General features: G+C 34.4%; 2 long non-coding RNA genes across 2 annotated transcripts; both read left to right on the forward strand.

Moving 5' to 3' along the window:
- The first annotated feature begins 2,331 nt into the window (after positions 1-2,331).
- Positions 2,332-3,433, forward strand: LOC113361058. Its single transcript, XR_003364924.1, has 4 exons — positions 2,332-2,438; positions 2,587-2,671; positions 2,784-2,930; positions 3,160-3,433. It is a non-coding gene; the product is annotated as an uncharacterized LOC113361058 (long non-coding RNA).
- Positions 3,434-3,474: 41 nt separating this feature from the next.
- On the forward strand, positions 3,475-4,499 carry LOC113361059. Its single transcript, XR_003364925.1, has 3 exons — positions 3,475-3,658; positions 3,890-4,212; positions 4,362-4,499. It is a non-coding gene; the product is annotated as an uncharacterized LOC113361059 (long non-coding RNA).
- The last annotated feature ends 2,290 nt before the right edge of the window (positions 4,500-6,789 follow it).

Below are 6,789 nucleotides of genomic sequence, written 5' to 3' on the forward strand. Positions count from 1 at the left end.
TTTTCTACTTGTGTAAAGATTATTCGACGATTACTTATCTCCTAACTTAATACTAGCAATAGATTAAATCAACAAATCAATTTAGTTGGCCACCTAAACAATCTATCAATCAATCATAAATATTTGATATAGTATAAACAAATGATAATCATATGAAGAACTTCAAAGTAGATTAATATAATAACTCAAATCTTGTTTACAACTTAGAATTCATGCTCCATCAATAGGTTTTTATCTACTCATGGATGTAGAAACATCCACGATATACATAACGTTACGAAAGAGGAATCGCTCTGAAACCCTAACTTTCGCTCCGTGTGCATTTTTTCCTCTCCAAGCTTTACAATTTCGTGACTTAATGATATGATATCATTTTACATAACCTGATACCTTTTTATAGGTTTACATTGCTTGGTCTTCACGTATTTAGTTCGGTTCAAGAACCCGATCCGAAAACACGAAATATCGACTCCAAACGTTCCCTTAGGTGTTCGTAACCTAAAAATCAATGCTTATACAACAGTAGTGTCTGGTGTGTCCCCATCGGTGAGGATACATCCGTCGGGATCAACTAGAGGCTGTGATCCTTCATCCTCTCGCAATGTAGTTTTCTAGATTTGATCAAACGGTCGTCCACCTTCATCTCCCACGTGAGCGTCATAAACACTCTTCGTGCACGTCTTTATTTTCTCTTTCCCCTCCCTGTGCTCTTCCAATCTGTAACGGTGACAGCTCTTCAATTTCAAATTTTCTCGAAGGAGATTTTAGGGGGGGAAATTGTAGTCCATGGCCTTCTCATATTCATCGCAATTAAACCCTAAAAAAAACGGTAGCTTTCAATTCAATTTATTTTTCCCTACAAATTATCTTATCCTGTTCGGACTTCGGATGGAGCATCAATTCAACTCCAGCACGTAAGTTCTTCCTCTCTACATATTCAGCCTCTCCCCCAAAATAATTTGAGAATTTCTGCTTTGCATGATTCGATTTTTTGCTACTGAGTTGTAAACCTAATGTTGATGTGAGAGTTTTAATTTTATCATTCGATTCTTTTTCTTCTTTTTATAATCAGCTTAATCTGATAGTGTTTGCTTCAGTAATCCTTAAATTTTTGTTGGCTTAATCTAATAGTGTTTGATTAACTGGGTTTGATGGAAATTTCCCCCCTTCTTGTTGTGTTTTGGTTTGTTGATTCAGTTTGCTCACCTCCTGTTGATTATTTTAGGTTGCTTTGGTTAGTCGATTATGTTTTAATTTTAGTGTTAAAATACCTCCAAGAGGGGCTCAAATACATTGTTGATCTAAACAATTGATTCCACAGGGTGACCAAATTTTAGCTCTGCTACTGCCAATACTAAATTCATGAATCCAACAATTAAAGCTAAAAGAAAGTTCGTAACTCAGCTCTGCTACTGCCACAAGGTGTATGTTGTATCCCCTTCTTCACTGTACGGTTCAAACATCTTTGGAGAGACTACAAATTCCATCAAAAGAAAAAGGGCATTTGTCAATTAGAGAAAGGTAATATGTCTTTTAGTTGTATGTTGTATCCCCTTCTTCAATGTACGGTTCAAACATCTTTGGAGAGAGAGATATAAAAATATATTCACTTCAAAATGACAAAGTTTTATTTTTGGTATCATTCAGTTTGCTTGCTAGAATCCCTTTCTTTTATCATTGGGATTATTCCATAAAACTTATTGTTAAAAATGTTTCTGCAGGTGCAGGTCTTTTATTAACTAATGGTTGCTGACATACTAGGGGTGATAGTTTCGGAGAATATGAAGTATTGATTTGTTCCATCCATTTTCATCGATGCAATGGTAAGATTATCTATTAAAATATGAGTTGTGCCGCGTCCATGTAAAAATAGTTACACTTGCTAGGACATCCTTGTCGCCATAACGTGTAATATGTGCCAATCTCGGGTTTCTATCCATATACCAGGACATTTATCAATAGTGGTCTCAGTGCAATACTCGGACATTTGCACTGAGATCATGATTTCTGGAATACTAACAATAGATTTGTTTATGGTCATGTTATCTCTCCATTTGGATTAAATTATTAATGTGGCATCTCCTTCTTGGTTGCATTAGATTTTTGTCTGAAAGATTGGTTTGTAGTCAAATAATAAAATGCCTTAGATTTTGGGATCCCAAGGAAATACAGTACCAAATTATATTTGAAAGTTCCTTTTCTAAGTATGTTGAAATTTGGATTGCTATAAAACACCGACGTTTTAAACTTGGTTAATACATCTTTTTCATGTAGTTCAATTTAACAAAAATTTATATATTTTTCTTATTTGCGTTCACAAGGTTCAGTTTAGAAAGCAAGAATTAGAGTTTGAGTTTCTTTCTAGATCAAACTCAAAGAACAAATTTAACAAAGTGAACTTAAGTTTGAGGGTGAAAGCAACCAGATATCAATTAGAGGTTAGTTTCTTACCTCTTTGAGTTTTCTATTATTGTTATTTTGGTGTTTCTTTGGTTCTTTTATCTCAAGAAATCTGCATCTATATTATTTCACAAATAATAAATGATACAATTTATATATTCTTCATTCATCATTTTGTATTTGTAGATCTACATCCGAGGAATTAAAAAACCCCAAAAATAGTTCACTTCAAAGTTCGAACAACATAAAATAGAGTGAATTTCAAGCCAAGGTAATATTTACTGATTACTATTGCCAGCGATGATTGGATAAGTTCTGAAATTTCAACTGGGGGTTCCATTACGATATGTATACTAAAATTTTCCAATTCTGTTGCGGGACAGATATTGATGAATGCAATACGAGTGTACATAACCGTAATATTGAAAGACCAGATGTATTTGCATGAATATGGAAGGAAGATTCAATTGTTCGTGCAAACAGGGATATCATTCTGAACTCAGATATAATATCAGACAAGATTGTTGTCGGTAAGTAATTAAAAAGAATCTATCGTTTATAAATGATAACCTGCTAGCTATATATATGAGAATGGATCATTATACATGACTTATCAATGGTAGATTAAATCAATGTGTGCATGCGTCAAACGGGAAAAATGCGTCAATTTATCGATAAGACAAATGAAAAATAATTACGAGACATTCTACTCATTTTATTTTATTTTGTCAGTTTTGTTAATTTTTTTATTCCATGCAGGGACCAGCCTAGGCTTCTCTCTTTTACTTGGGAAGAATTGGACTTTATGTCCACCAAAGAAGTTAGCAGTGTGGATATGATTATTCATACAAACTGTTTTCATACAGTTTGCTTCATCGATTCTATTTTAAGATTAATGTTAAAATACCCTTATGAGGGGCTCAGATATACTGTTGATCTAAACAATTGATTCCACGGGGAAACCAAACTTCAGCTCTGCAACTAAAGTCTTAAGAAAGTACATAACCCATGAATCCAAATTTCATCTCTGTTACTGCCACAACCTATAAGATTAATCGTAAATCACCAGTAAGTTGTTGGTGATGTATACCATCAGTGTTCCAGAAAAGATCTTATCTTTAGTGTTTTTTGTTCTTGGATTAATTGCATTATATGATTGATTGTTACAATAACGCTTTCATCAAGAGACTGGACAGTACGGGCGAAGAGCTTCAAAGGGACAGGTTTCCTTGGTGATGATTGAGAAAGCAATAAAAAGGTTCATCTTCTTATCCTTATCTTGCACCTCAACTCTTTATCTTATATGTGATCAAAATTTTGAATGAAAAATAAATCCTAGAATAAGATTCATATGCCATTGTTAATCGACTGTATTATACAAACCATGGGTGCTGAGATTCTGTGCAAATCTAAACTTTGATGCAGTTACATTATTAAGTGATTTATGTTCTAATCTGATGAACTGAATCCATTCACAATCGTTGTGCAGTTTGAATTCAACATATTGATTAGACATCAGATTCACGGTGCAATTTCATGAGTCACCATAGCGAAAAACGAGTCAGGAAGACCATAGTTAATCGACTGTATCGATACAATTACAAACCATGGGTGCTGACTGCTGAGAATCTGAGCACATCTAAACTTTTACGCAGTTACATCGTTAAGTGATTTTTTTTTCTAGCTAATCATATGAATTGAATCTAATCGCGAGAATACTGACCGACATTGCACAGTTTGAATTCAACATATTGATTAGACATCATATTTGTGGTGTAGTTCCATGAGTCACCATATCGAAAAACGAGTCAGGTACAACTGGAAGTCCATAGTTTGTTTATATTCTTAATAAAAATAATTCTCTTACGTCAATTTTCTTTAGGTATCCATTATCAGAATCAACTATGATTTTTTTAGCAGGGAGATTACTTAATTTCCCTGTTATTATGGATATTCTGCAGGTGCAGGTCTTTTATTAACTAATGGTTGCTGACATACTAGGGGTGATAGTTTTGGAGAGTATGAAGTATCGATTTGTTCCATCCAGTTTTGCAATGTTAAGGTTATCTAGACATTAATATATGGTTTGTGCCGTGTCCATGTAAAAGTAGTTACACTTGATAAGACATCCTTGCCGCCATAATGTGTAATATTTGGCAATCTCGGGATTCTATCCATACACTCGGCCATTTATCAATAGTGATTTCGAGGAGGCACGGTTTATATCTTTGTAAGAATCTAGATTTTATTTTGTATGTTGATAATAACGTGAAAAAAATCGTAATTACAATTTAGAAAATTGTAAATAAAAAATTAGGGGATATATGGGTTGAAAAATAGTCGTAATTACAATGTCAGTGAAATTAATTGTTAACGAAAGCACAAGAAATGAATGTGAAATTTAGGATTTGAGTTACTCCTTTCATGTTTCTGATTTCAGTTCCCTATTTTTTAAACATATTGAATCAGATTCTAATCCATTTTCTATTTAAAAGGTTTCGACTTTCCTCAACTTCAACACTTTCTAGAATTTGGGTTCATCTGGGTTTTCAATTTTGATTGAAAAATTATCCGTAAGTGGTTAATAGTAGGGCAAAGGTTGGTATTTCGTTTCCCATTATAATGTAATTACCATAAAAACAATTTCAGACAAAAATGAAATCAATTTAATACCAAAAAACTCTATCATTATCACCCACGCTACCAATGACTACGCCTTCTAGAAATTAAACACAAAAATTTTCATTAAACAAAACACACAACTGTTTGACATGGGCGATACAAAACAAGGGGATAACAGAAAGAAGAAGCCGGACGTGGTGCAACAACAAAGCACCCTAGAATATAATGGTGTGAAATAGCCCATACCGGTACGGCACGGATGATTCTCTAGTAAGGTACTCAAGGACTTTAAGTATGCATATCCATACGCATACTGCAAAATCCAGACGGAATTTTCGGACTTCAAGTATGCATACCTGTATGCATACTTCACCTTCTTCGGTATTCGATAAAAATTCGTTTTGGCCACAACTTCTTCGGCCGAACTCGGAATGACCTCATTATTTTTGCATTCTTTTTATCTTTCAATTATATTCAAGATGGTGATACGAAATCCTTATTTTGAATGAGTTAAGCTTGGTCTTTGGCCCGTCTCTTGATTTTGAGCATTTTGCTCCTTTTCGTCGCACTTCTTCAACTTCTCTTGGACTTGGGCACTTGGATACTTGGAATACTTCTCTTCCTAGATCTTTTCAGCACTTTGTATCTTCTTTTTTGGATGATTCAACTAATAGAGACAAATAAGAGAAAACCAAAATAATAATACGGAAATATGTAAGAATAATAGCTAAAGCAAGTATGGAATGGACACTAAAATCATATGAATTATGCACTTATCAAATTCCACCACACTTAGATTTTTCTAGTCCTCGATCAAACCAAATACAACTGATCCTAAATACAACAACTCCATGTCGTTGAGAAAACGGTTACACTTAGCATGTATAACAAGCCTTTAAACCCCTAGGTGTCCCTAGTGGAATAGTTGTAGTCTCATGAGGGCTTAAAAGAGGTATACCCACAAAACCTACTCCAATTTCTCTCCTTGGAAGAGCCACTAAGGATAGACACAAAGTAGTAGCTAAATAATTAGTTTGCATAAGTTTTTTAGCTGCAAACATTCCACAAACATTCCAATCACCACACATAAGCAATTACTTACATGTGCCATTCAACCTGATTGCAAAACTCTACTAAGATAGTCATCGTACTTGTTGCAATGTTTGTCACAACACTCGCATACTGAAATCACATGGATAGATAAGAAAACAGAAATAGAAAAGTGAAGTGTGTAAATGTTAACTAAAATGAAAGATGTTACCCACAATACTTGTATGAATGTCGTCAAAGGATTCTTCTTTATAGCGCAATAGTTGAGAGAACCACCCATTTAACTTGACCATATGATTAGATACTCTAAGCGCATGTTTCCTTTTCAGCACGTATGTGATAGTTTCCTTGGATCCTGCATTCCACGCTTGTTTAGGCGACGGAGACAAGGACAACGTTTCACGCATACTGCCACCCAAGTGTCAAGAACCTCATCAATAGTCATTTGACTTGCTATATAATGATGATAGGTTTTTATTTCCATCGACCACATGATTAGATATTCTAAGAGCATGTTTATTTTCAGCAAGTATGTGATAGTTGCCTTGGATCCTACGTTCCATGCTTGTTTAAGAGACGGAGACAGGGACAACGTTTCACACGTATTGCTATCCAAGTGTCGATAAATGAATATGAGCCTTATAAAAATGTTTATTTTTTTTCTTTTTCTTTTTAGGCTCACTCTTTATGAGTGTAAGACAATTGTCTATGGGGCTT

This window comes from Papaver somniferum, chromosome 3 (assembly GCF_003573695.1).
Source record: "Papaver somniferum cultivar HN1 chromosome 3, ASM357369v1, whole genome shotgun sequence".
Lineage (NCBI taxonomy): Eukaryota > Viridiplantae > Streptophyta > Magnoliopsida > Ranunculales > Papaveraceae > Papaver > Papaver somniferum.